Raw genomic sequence first — 13,650 nt, forward strand, 5'->3', positions numbered from 1 at the left:
ACTTTGATAGATTTGTCATTTGTGTACACATTTCCGATGTATAATGTATTCAAAGTTGTACGAAGGCCATGCCAAACAACAATGGTATAAGATTATATTGATGTCAACAACAACATGACTTTACTTATGTAAAATTCAAACATATATCAAATAAATTGTTATTGCATCCACTACATTCATAACTTAAAAGGGTTGAATTTTAATATTATGAGCGCGACGTTTTGAATCATTTCACTCAAAGGGTTTGGCTTATATCATGAAAAAGAAATAAGTAGTTTATAATGACGTCACATACAAATAAAATTGATCCAACCAGCAACACATGTAATCATTTATTTATTCTATTCAATAGTTTAATGATTAATTGTACACTAAAACGTAAATCAATCATTTCTTGACTGTTGACTATCTTTTACCGGGGGATGTACATGGAACGGAGTTGGCTGGAGTATATCTTGTCTTCAATTTAAATGTATTTATCACTGCATCAATTGAATTTATCCATCTTTTGTCAACATTTGGTGAAACATATGAGGGTTGACTCCGTCTCTTACAGAGGGACAAGGGATAATTTGGACGTATCACCATGACGGCCTACCTAGAACATAAATTTAACATTTTAAAATCGATCAAATGGATGGATATACATTCATTTCATGAAAGAAATATCATTTGGAATAATAGTTCAATGTTGAATGCATTATCGTCACAGTTGAGAGAGTAGTTCAAACTACTTATTAAATAAAATAAGCCTGTTATGAGAAGAATTTACGTTAACAGCAGCATATATAAAATTCACGTTAACAACAGCCTTTCTTGAAATACCGATATTTATTTTAAGAACTAAAATAAATTTTACAAACAATTCGTTTAATGAATGAAATGAACAAAATTAACATTTTAACACATGTATGAGTTCTTAGATATTACTAATTACTAAGAAATGTTTACAAAACAACGACTCACGGCGCACACAGCGTTGCATCGTTCTACAAAATTCCGTCGAGTTGGAATTTTAGCCAAGGATTCCATCATTAAAATAAAAGCAAATCCAAAATATTTCACACTTGTAGAAGCAGAAAATAGCATAGTGAGCGTCTTTTGCTGTGTGCGCCGTGAGTCTTTGTTTTGTATACTTTTCTTAGTCCTTCATTTAAATTAAAGGTAATTTCCAGTATAAGTGTGTGATATGGAATGTCCTTGTGTACGGTTAGACATTTGGTGCAAACTCAATTAAATTATTGACTATTAGGCCACACCAAATTGATGTTTTGTTCCGCGGGTTTACCGCTCCAATTTTTTTTTGTGCACTCGCTCCTATATTTTAATCGTCAAACATATTTTTTGTGGTAATATTTTTTTTTAAGACTGAAAAAATAACCAATTATAATTTTTCTACGCTAGTTTAAGTGGTTTTGTAAAGGGAAGTAACCGATGCGTGGTGTTCTATACTGTATATTGATCGGTTTAACATTGGTTTCAATAAATACAATCAAAAAGGCGGCTTTGAGGTTGGGCTCGAGCAGTATTAACACTGTGACTTGAATTTTGGAAATTTAATCTTATTTTTGACATTTAATGTGTTTTGATCATACTAGAAGTCATTTTCATCGTCTCATACACTAAAAGATCATTAATTGAATTAATAATTGTGCATGTATATCTCACTGGTTGCTTTAATATTGGGTTATTAGGGATTCTTTTTGGTTGAAAATCGGAATTATGAACAATGACTCAATTAAGTATTATTTGAATCAAGTCATAATACAAATGACCTGAATTTTACCTTATAACATCGATGCTGAAGAAGACACCTTCACTTAACAGGAACATGGTTCATTGTTTGGTCCAAATTGATGTATCAAAGTCATTTTTGACCAACTTCTGACAAAACAACAGAATAAATATCTTTTCACAAATAGCAGTTACCTGACTGGTCCGAATAGACCAAAAAATAGGTAGGTCTAACTAAGTTTATCACCTCAATTTCTATTCTCTTTTACATCATAATCCGGGATTATAAAAACATCTCACTGACCATAAAAGTACTCTGAACATACCCTTGTACTTTTCATTTCGATAAGCACATGTTATTGTATTTACTGTGATAATCAAAACTAAATAAAGTCAATAAATTTAAATGTATATGGAGTCTGATATTTGATGAAACCAGTGTAAAACATCATTTTTTTAAACATCAAAAATCACTCCTAATGAATGTCTAAATACAGTTGCAAATGATGTTTAAGAGATTCAGGTAGATTTATATAAGTTGTTTCAAACTTTTTCCTAAAAGCATCGTTATTTTTTATTATGAATGATCGTCAATCTTAAAACATGTTTCAATTAATAAATATTTAAAATTTGGTTTATCCATATAATGTGTGTACAAAAAACAGATGAATAAATAGTATGTATAAGTATTCAGACTTTTTTCCAATGCCCTTTAGAGGTTCAGTTCAAGATTGCATTCAAATGGGTTTAAGGACAATTTTATTGAACAATCTTTCTTATTTGTATTGATTAAAAGAAAAAAAATAATTCCCTTATCGCTCACTTCGGGTTTTATGAAAACTGACAAAATTTTATTTTTATTTTTCGCTCATTCACTCCAATTTTTTTTTGCAAAAATCCAAGGAACGAAACATTAATTTAGTGTGGCCTTAGGCTTGATTTTTGTCTCACAAATGAGCACAATTTGGGCTTGTTCATTCATCAGTCTGATTTCTCTTTGTATCCCTCTAAACGTAAACGCCAATAGTTGTATTATCTTGTGTATGTCATTTTCATTGCATTCTGAAAACAATGCGTTACCGTGGTAAAGTAATTAAAGATTAAAATAAGTTGTAAGGTTGTATATAAGCTCAGAGAAAAAAGTCACGGTATTGTGTTATCCTTAGTGTAATCAGAGTCATCATTGTGCAAAAACATCAACCTTGGCAAACACTCTATTCAAGATATTCAAATGAAACTTTATACACATGTTGACAGGCAAAATGCAAATGTGTACCAAGGTATGTAACTCTGATTTGACTTTTAGACAGTAGTATAAATCGTCCACCCTTTGGATGAAAAGCAAGTGAGTTATCCGGATTTTGTCCATCCGAAAACTAAATCACTAGTATCAACATCCAGTATAAATTTTAGCTTGGAGAAACTCAATTGATTTTTCTAGCAAGTTTGGTCTACTACTACATTGTCGCTTCTTACAATTTGGTATGTTCCAATCTAAATAGGCATTTGCACCCTTAACATCTCAGATGTTAATAAATAAAAGACGAAAGGATACAAATGCCTTACATTTTGTTTGTTGATGTCAATTGTCATGTCATCTCATAAGTTATTCTCATCACCGATGAATTGCAGAACAGAAGGAATACTATCATCCATTCGGTGGCTTTTAGCATGTGTGTTAAATTCTCATATTTTATAATAAATGAAACAATAAAATATTTCCCACCCCTCATTCTTTAACAGTTATGCATCAGTCAATTGTAACCAAGGCCCCTAGACCTGTGGTATACCGGGGATAGCAGGGGAAATGGGCCCTGTTTTTACCTTCCAGGTGGAACGGCTGTACTGAGTGAATGCGTTGGTATTGTTTTTGCGCTGAAAATAGCGGGGAATGGGCCTTACCTAGGTTGTCCCTAGGGTGCGGGGGCATTTGGCGGGGCTTTTCCCAGCAGTTTGTCTGTGCAGAGCGGGGATTTTACCTGGGATTGGCTTGACAGAAAGTCAAAGTCCCCGCTATTCACAGGATCTGGTGGGCCCGTGCTGCATTTTTATACCCCCAACAAACAAAGTTTGAAGGGGGTATATTGGAGTCACCCTGTGGTCGGTTGGTCATCGGTCCGTCTGTCGGTTTGCAATTTGCCTTGTCCGGAGCATAACTACTGGATGGAATTGGATTAAACTTCATACAATGGTAGAGCATAATGAGAGGAAGTGCAGTGTACAATAACCATAACTCTATTCTTGCTTATTACTGAGTTATTGCCCTTTGTTACTTTTTTGTCCGGAGTATAACTTGAAAAGTACTGGATGGAATTCATTGGAACTTCATACACTGGTAAAGCACAATGAGAGGAAGTGCAGTGCACAAGAACCATAACTCTATTTCAGCTAATTACAGAGTTACTGCCCTTTGTTACTTTCTCTTGTCCGGAGCATAACTTGGATGGAATTTAATAAAGCTTCATACAGTGATAGATCATAATGAGAGGAAGTGCAGTGTACAGGAATCGCAATTCTATTTCAGCCAATTACAGAGTTATTGCCCTTTTTACTTTTTTCTTGTCCGGAGCATAACTTGAAAACTATTGGATGGGATTAAATAAAGTTTCATACAGTGATAGATCATAATGAGAGAAAGTGCAGTGTACAGGAAAAATGCAATTCTGTTTCAGCTAATTACAGAGTTACTGCCCTTGGTTACTTTTTCTTGTCCGGAGCATAACTTGAAAACTATTGGATGGAATTTAATAAACTTTAATACAGTGATAGATCATAATTAGAGGAAGTGCAGTGTACAGGAACCGCAATTCTACTCCAGCCAATTACAGAGTTATTGTCCTTTGTTATTTTTTTTCTTGTCCGGAGCATAACTTGAAAACTATTGGATGGGATTTAAAAAGGCTTCATACAGTGATAGATCATAATGAGAGGAAGTGCAGTGTACATGAACCGCAATTCTATTTCAGCCAATTACAGAGTGTCGGCCCGTTGTTACTTTTTCTTGACCGGAGCACAACTTGAAAACTATTCGATGGAATTTTAATAAAACTTTATACAGTGATAGATCATAATGAGAGAAAGTGCAGTGTACAGGAACCGCAATTCTATTTCAGCCAATTACAGAGTTATTGTCCTTTGTTACTTTTTTCTTGTCCGGAGCATAACTTGAAAAAAAGTAACTTAACTCATTAATAGATGGCCATAGGCAATCGTATGTTCTGTGCTTAAGAACATCAAATATGTCAGTTTTAACATCTCAGTATTAGCATCACTGATATTGTTTAAAGCCTTTTTTCTAACTTTTAAAAACATAATCAAAAAATGAATAACTGACGATAGTCCATAAAATAAAGTTGTCATTTATAGGTTGGCTTTCCAAATAGTTGACTGTAATTTCATATCAGGGCCGCGTTCGGGGGTATTAATCACATTCAATGATAGCTCTAGTTTTTCTTAACTTTACGACACGACCCCTCTACAGTATATTATATTCCAGTGAAGTAATATGTATTTGTAGAAATTTGATAACTTAACAAGCAAAGTAAGCTTTTGAAACCGACCTACATACTTATAAATCAAAATTGTTATTTTATGGTCTACACTGAATAAACCCAAAATGTTACTTTTGTTTTGATAAATTCGAACTGTATTTGCATGTTGTATATCTACACAGAATTTACATTACCATCAAAAAACAAATTTTCTAAAAATTCTCTATTTGCCAAAAAAAAGTTGCTATCTGTGACCAAAAAAATGATGTTAAAAATTGTGAGTATTCATTTATGGTTCGTTCAGCAAAGAAGATGCAACCGCATAGTGGTGAGATAATCTGACAGCAGTGCTTGACGTCATGAGTTCAAATATCGTCATAAGTTTAACGTACAAAGAGAATACCTTTGGAATACACAATTTTCTTGCATACAGGACGTGTGTGACCGGTGCTTGAAAAACTCTCCTTACAACCCCCATGTAAGATGAGTCACACGCAACAACGCGCCACTTCTTATTTCTTTTATTGTATGGTTTATGAAAAGTATATTATGCAATTTCAAAAAAGCGCAATAAAAGATATAAGTATACAATACTTTTAATTAAAATTGAAAATAAATAATCGTAAAAGCGCAATTTTTAAAGGATCCATTTGATGTCAATGGTGATTTAAAATTACTGCGGTTTATGACGTCAGTACACAACGTCGCACATGCTTTTTGGTGAAATGTACAAAAGTGCGTTTTTTACGTCAATTTTTCCACAAATTCATAATTTTAGGTATGCAAGAAAAAATATCAATCATATTTTTCTGGTCTGGATAGAAAAATCCGACCCTCGGGCACTCTGCGTGACTGGTAACTCGGCAAGCCTCAATACTGGCTTACACGCGTGCCCTCGAGTCGGATTTTTCTATCCGTACCGGAAACACATGATATATACTTTAATACCTGGTAGTTATTTGTTAATTTGTTTTAATTCATGGATAGATTTATTGAAGAGTGTCATGGAAAGCTGAAACTTTTAAGTACACAACATGCAAATTAAAAATAAACTTTGTGGGACGGCTTTGTGAACAAAAACACAAGGCAACTATGGTAAGTTGCATCAAGATATCCTTGGGTTGATTAATTGACTGATTGATTGATTGATTGATTGATTGATTAAGTGTAAGTTTGTTTAAGTGAATTAGTGTGAGACCATAACTCAATGACTGTTGGGCTTTAAATGTGTGTTTGTGAGTTCATGCAACTTCACATTCTCCGTCTCGGTCGGCTTACACTTGGTTCAGTATTTGACATCTTTCTGATACACTTTTTGGTAATTTTAGTTCTTTATGAGGCTACTATCAAGAAACTAGATGCTCTGGGTGTTCATTGGGTGACAAAGGCTGCTCAGTAATAGTTGTTTATTTTTCCTGAAAAGATATTTCTAGTTAATTGCTTAGTTGCAGTGGTTTTGATGCCACAGAACCAGCACAGCTCCATGACAGATATACATGTTTTGGTATTGTTGTCAGTACTGCTGTATTGGAGGCCTCACAATTTCTGTGTTGAAATGTCATTTGATACACTAAAAAGTGCCGGTGTAGAGAGGCGTATTTCCAGCATAGCTTACATAAGTGCATGGCCATTCTCTGTCATTTTCAGATACACTGTGTTGTGTGTGGATAAGAAATGCAGAGTGGTACCACCAGTGACCTAAGCCACCATTCACCTCACAGACAAAAGGCTCATGGGGACAGTCCCTGCAGTCTACAGCAAAGCTCTCAATTGTAGCCCTACGAACTTCAGGTAAGCAATAAATCTGGGCTTCAAGATATCTATGTACTAGCTTTAAGTTCATACTTGATTTGAGCGAAACTCACAATTTCAGCACCAAAATCCAGGTTTAGATCCGAGACCGAACCTTGTCTCCTTCATAAAACTTAAGTCCAGATGTTCTATAAGCTACGTATATGTTTACTTCTTATGACGGATAAGAATTTTCTCAAATTGATAATAATTCGTTTTCCCAGAATTACACCCCCCTGTTGCAGATATTTCCGAGGGCGCCTGGGTGCACCGGGCCGTTTTTCCAGCTGTGCGGAATCAGCATATCCAGCTGAACTGGTGCCGAGAATAATATCAAACTCCCCAGCAGAACGGTGAGTTCTTGCGTATTTATTTCCAAGCTGGTATACTCCACCAGACTTTCTGCGTATAAACTTTCCTTTCTTCATTTTTAGCTCACCAGAGCACGAAGTGCTCAAGGTGAGCTATTGTGATCGGTCTTTGTCTGGTGTCCGTCCGTCCGTCAGTCAGTCCGTCAACAATTGCTTAAAAAACTTCTCCTCTGAAACTACCTGGCCAAATTCAATGAAACAAGCTTCCTTGGGTGACTATCTACAAAAATACAACAAGGAGTCACAATTTATCACAAACAACAGCAACAACAACAACAACAAAATGGCCGACTTCCTATTTTGCTTTTAAAAAAACTGATCTCCACTTAAACTACCAGTCCAAAATCAATTAAACTTTACAGAAAGCTTTATTGGGTGACTCTCTACAAAAATACACCAAAGGTCATGATTGATCAACAACAACAACAAAATGGCCAATATGTTAAAATCTGATAGTTATGTAAAGTTTACTCTTGAAGCAAGGGCAGCAAGTCTTTCTATATGGTCTCTCTTTTTAGCTCGACTATTCGAAGAATAAGGAGAGCTATCCTAGTCACCCGAGCGTCGGCGTCGCCGTAACCACTTATGTTAAAGTTTTTGTAAGAGTTTGTGTACCACCTCAAATATTTTCAAAGTCCATTGACATCTGGCTTTGAAATTTTGCACACTAGTTCACCATCATGCCCCCACCCTGTACACAGGAGGAGGTAACTCTATCAAGCATTTCGACAAAATTATGCCCCTTTGTCTACTTAGAATTTGCATTAAAGTTTGCGTACCACCTCAAATATTTTCAAAGTCCATTGACATATGGCTTTAAAACATTGCACACTTGTTCACCATCATGCCCCCAACCTGTACACATGAGGAGGTAACTCTATCAAGCATTTTTTTCAAAATATGCCCCTTTTTCAACTTAAAATTTATGTTAAAGTTTGCGTACCACCTCAAATATTTTCAAAGTTGATTGACATCTGGCTTTGAAACTTTGCACGCTTGTTCACCATCATACCCCCAACCTGTGCACAGAAGGAGGTAGCTCTATCAAGCATTTTGACAAAATATGCCCCTTTTTCAACTTAAAATTTATGTTAAAGTTTGTGTACCACCTCAAATATTTTCAAAGTCTATTGACATCTGGCTTTGAAACTTTGCACGCTTGTTCAACATCATACGCCCAACCTGTACACAGAAGGAGGTAGCTCTATCAAGCATTTTGACAAAATTATGCCCCTTTTTCGACTTAGAATTTGCGTACCACCTCAAATATTTTCCATTCAATTTATGTAAATATCTCAGCACATCATGTATTGCATTGAAATCTAATCTAATCTAACAGTAATCCATGCATGTTTCGCCAAAACCTTTTAATCCATACATCGAAAAGCGGCGGAATAGTCGAGCGCGCTGTCTCTGTGACAGCTGTTGTTGTTGGAGATTCCACTACTTTCTATTTTTAGTAATAAGGGAATAGATTTTTAATTTTTTTTAGTCAACATAGTCACTTAAAGGTAATTATTGTTCATTTTTTAGTTTCAAATAAATATTATATTCTATATTCTTAGAAGAAATTTCATTTTTATGTATTAATAAATTTAATAATCAGACTTTCCATTGATTTTAGGGGATGTGACAGGGTCAAACCATAATGCAGCCACTATAGGGCGCAGACAGAGCTTTATAAACTCAACAACAACATGAACGTGTGAAGGAAGGTGCTGTTGACATAGATTGAAGAAGCAATGATATTAGTGGAAGGTGCTGAATGTGTTCTGATATTTGATTATTAGAGCTTAATGCAGTTTATTGATTTTATTTGATGGTGCACTGTTTGTTGTTTTTGTATCTAACCTTAAAGTTCTTTCAGTGTGCAAGCAATTTAACATAGTTTTGTCAGTGTGCAGGCAATTGAAGGAAGTCCACAGTTTTGTCAGTGTGCAGGCAATTGAAGGAAGTCCTGTGTGTGTGCAGGCAATTGAACAAAGTCCTGTCAGTGTGCAGGCAACTAAAAAAAAGTCCTGTCAGTGTGCAGGTATCTGTACCAAGTGCTGTCAGTGTGCAGTCAATTATCAAGTCCTTTCAGTGTGCAGGCACCTGAACAAAATCCTGTCAGTGTGCAGATATGAGAATCAAATTCTGTCAGTGTGCAGTCAATTATCAAGTCCTGTCAGTGTGCAGGCAACTGAACGAAATGTCAGCGTGCAGTCAATCACCAAGTCCTGTTAGTGTGCAGGAAACTGTGACAAGTCCTGTCAGTGTGCAGGCAACTGTGACAAGTCCTGTCAGTGATTATCCAGGCAACATGTTTGATCAGTATGTTTTTCAATATTCTTTGAGAACAAATATCAAGCTATATTGATTACAAAGGTTAAACTCTTACTCAGGTGAGCAATTTAGGGCCAATGTGGCCCTCTTTTTTAAATAAGTACCTCGAGTCTTTTAATGAAATCACAACTGCGACACTTTTGGAGACTAGATATAAATTAAGAAACCATAATGTGTAGAAAGCCTTTTGGGTGATTTAAAATCAGATAAGTAAACAGGATTCTCATAGTTTATAAGAGGCCTTGTGGACCTTTCATTCTTTACTTGGGTAAGAGCAGATTAAGTATGTAAGAAGTTGGGGATACAGGTGTGATAGTAAACAGTGTTTTATTAGGTATATTTGTCTTTATTTTAATTCAAGTTTAAGGTAATGATTGTATATCTACGATTTAAGCTGAAAATAGTTCAATTTTAATAACTTTTGCATTTTTTTATGATTCAAATTTGGAACTGCATGATTTTTTAGTGAAAATTCCAAGTTTTTTCTATCATAAACCTCTCAAAATCACATTTCAAATGGTGTGAAGGGACCAAATCAGGGATAAGGAACAAGTATAACCCAAACATATGTTCTTTATTTCATGTAATTCTATAAATAAATAATATATAAAAAATAACAATTGAAATTATATATTGCATTAATATAATGTTTAAAAAATAAAACCTGTGCAGAACTTTTGTCTTAAGTAAACTTGTTATACATTTAACTCAATTTCTATATTTTATAATTCATTACATTTTTTGTTTAAGGAGACATTTTTTCGTTTAATGGTTTATTGTAATATTGGGACAATCACTATTTTACAGAATGCCAACCAAGTGTTGCTGCTTCGACATGGTGGAGGACCCAAATTTAACTGACTGTTCTGTGACAGGTAAAAAAAATAAGTAGTAAGATGGTTCTTTAATCTTTTATTCTTCAACTCTGAATGCAAACCTAAATTATTTACTGACCTATATTCGCTCATTGGTTCCATTAATTGTCTTAAGATTCTGGATGTTCACTTTTAAAGTTAGATTGTACAACAATTAGCAACCCAAAGATGTGAAAACAGGGATGTTTTGCTTCTTTAGCATGGGTTGTTATTAAGTGCCTCCCCCTCTTTTTGTGTATCTAAAAAATCAGGCAGTTTTCCCCATAAAATCATGCAGTTTTCCTCAAAAAGTTTTTTTTTTCATTCTCTTTGGGACACTATATCACTTATTTTCCCATGAATGTCACAATGATTGAAATTTGTACAAACAACTGTCCAGTTCATGACTTTCAATTCTAAATTCTGCAATGACAGCTATACTATTCATAACAATCACTATTCCCGATGTGCCTTTTTCACTATTGTTTTTAAATTTTGTTTTATATCCATGAAATATCATTGGGATTTTGGAAAAAGAAGTATGATCATCCTATAAGTAGGTAAAAGGATTCTTGATCATCAGCCTTTCACATATAATCTTAAAGGGACTGTACACCAGATTGGCACCAAAATTATTTTTTTCTGTAACGAATCTCAGGAAAATTATTTCATAAAAGGTTTTACTCTTTGATATCATAATTGCAAAAAAAAAATTGTTAAAAAAAATCGAGTTGGAGACTGAGTTCGAACCGGTCGCCAAAATTGCAGTCCAGTGTTGTATCCACTGTGCTACGAAGGCTTACCCAAACGGTTGGAATATTTAAGCTATATACCTAACTTCGTAATATCACGTGGTAAAGAAGAAAGTAACATTTTGATAAACTGGTTTACTTCCAATCAAATGCAGGCTAACCCTGACAAATTTCAGGCAATTTCAGTTGGCTCAAGGTCAGTTAAAGAAATAAAACAATTCAATATACTTAATCACACTATTATTTGTGAAGAGCAAGTGAAACTTTTAGGTGTTGAGGTAGATAGTTTATTAAATGTTGATGCCCAGATTTCTAAAATGTGCAAAAAAGCTGCTAAGCAATTGAATATTCTTCAAAGACTAAGCAAATTTTTGACAACCAATACTCAGCTTATTATCTTTCAATCTTTAATCAGATCCAATTTCAACTACTGTCCTGTTGTTTGGTATTTTTGTAGCAATACCAACACAGAAAAAATGGAAAAGATTCGATACAGAGCTTTAAAAAATGATTTTAATGATTAAACCTCAACTTACGAAAATCTTCTTTATAGAGTTCAATTGCCAACATTACATTTGAGTACCTACTAGGGTAAGATACATTGCTATTGAAACTTACAAATGTCTGTATGTATCTCACCAGAATATGTTCAAAACCTTGTTACTTTTAAGACATGTAATTTGAATCTGAGATACGAAAACTGTGTAGGCGTTCCATCATTAAGAACAACTAATTATGGAAAAAATTGAGGCCAGTCAGGTATGGAACAGCCTCCCAATGGAAATAAGGGTCTCCCAAAACTACCTGGAATTTAGAAGGCTGATCCGCACCTGGACAGGTCCCTCTTGTAAATGTTCAATGTGCAAATAATACCTTTTTGCTTTAAAAAATAGAAGAAATTGAGAACTATAAATTGTTGCACTGAATATCTTTTATCCTTTGTCTTAACGGAAAAGGAGTTTTGTTTTCAGTGGGTTGGCTTACACCCACTGGACAAGATTATGGGATTCAAATACCAGAAAAGATTTCAGCGGACTTCTTTGACTAAAATAACAACTTATTAAATTAAATTACATGAGCCAATATCTAATTGTGGTTGTTCAAATTCATATAACATCTGTCGAACAAATATAACTACTTGTGTTTTTCTTTTGGTAAGTATTTTGTTTAGGTGTTAAGACTTTACTTTTTAGCTCACCTGTCACATAGTGACAAGGTGAGCTTTTGTGATCACAATTTGTCCGGCGTCCGTCCGTAAACTTTTACTTTAAACGACATCTTCTCATAAACCGCTAAGCCAATTTCATCCAAACTTCACAGGAATGTTCCTTGGGTGGTCCCCTTTGAAAATTGTTCAAAGAATTGAATTCCATGCAGAACTCTGGTTGCCATGGCAATGGAAAGGAAAAACTTTAAAAATCTTCTTCTCCCAAACCACAAGGCTTAGGCCGTTGATATATGGTAGGTAGGATCACCAAATGGTCCTCTACCAAGATTGTTCAAATTATGGCCCTTGGGTCAAAATTGGCCCCGCCCCGGGGGGTCATGGGTTTTCTCTATATGTTTATAGTGAAAACTTCAAAAATCTTCTCCTTTGAACTTACTTGGACTAGAGCTTAGATATTTGGCATGATTCATCGTCTAGTGGACCTCTACAAAGATTGTTCAAATTATGGCCTTGGGGTCAAAATTGGCCCCGCCCCGGGGCGTCATGGGTATACTTGATATGTTTATAGTTAAAACTTCAAAACTTCTCCTCTTAACTTACTTGGACTAGAGCTTAGATATTTGGCATGATTCATCGTCTAGTGGACCTCTACAAAGATTGTTCAAACTATGGCCTTGGGGTCAAAATTGGCCCCGCCCCGGGGGGTTAGGGTATTCTCTATATGTTTATAGTGAAAACTTCAAAAATCTTCTCCTTTGAACTTACTTGGACTAGAGCTTAGATATTTGGCATGATTCATCGTCAAGTGGACCTCTACAAAGATTGTTCAAATTATGGCCTTGGGGTCAAAATTGGCCCCGCCCGGGGGGTCATGGGTATACTTGATATGTTTATAGTTCAAACTTCAAAAATCTTCTCCGCTTAACTTACTTGGACTAGAGCTTAGATATTTGTCATGATTAATCGTCTAGTGGACCTCTACAAAGATTGTTCAAATTATGGCCCTGTGGTCAAAATTGGCCCCGCCCCTGGGTGGTCATGGGTTTTCTCTATATGTTTATATTAAAAAAAATCAAAAATCTCCTCTGAACTTACGTTGCTTAGAGCTTAGATATTTGGCTTGATTCATCGTCTAGTGGACCTCTACAAAGATTGTTCAAATTA

The 13,650-nt window shown here is 35.0% G+C and overlaps 1 protein-coding gene across 2 annotated transcripts in view; it reads left to right on the forward strand.

Moving 5' to 3' along the window:
- Positions 1–13,650, forward strand: part of LOC128202719 (uncharacterized) — a 53,699-nt gene that overhangs the window by 35,708 nt on the left and 4,341 nt on the right. The window contains exons 12-14 of one of the 2 annotated variants that reach the window (XM_052903799.1): positions 6,873–7,016; positions 7,262–7,369; positions 10,520–10,587. The gene's annotated coding sequence lies outside the window, so the exon portion shown is untranslated. Of the gene's footprint in view, positions 1–6,872; positions 7,017–7,261; positions 7,370–9,011; positions 9,146–10,519; positions 10,588–13,650 lie in introns of both variants that reach the window. The other variant, XM_052903798.1, reaches the window with a different exon arrangement.

This window comes from Mya arenaria, chromosome 9, assembly GCF_026914265.1.
Source record: "Mya arenaria isolate MELC-2E11 chromosome 9, ASM2691426v1".
NCBI lineage: Eukaryota > Metazoa > Mollusca > Bivalvia > Myida > Myidae > Mya > Mya arenaria.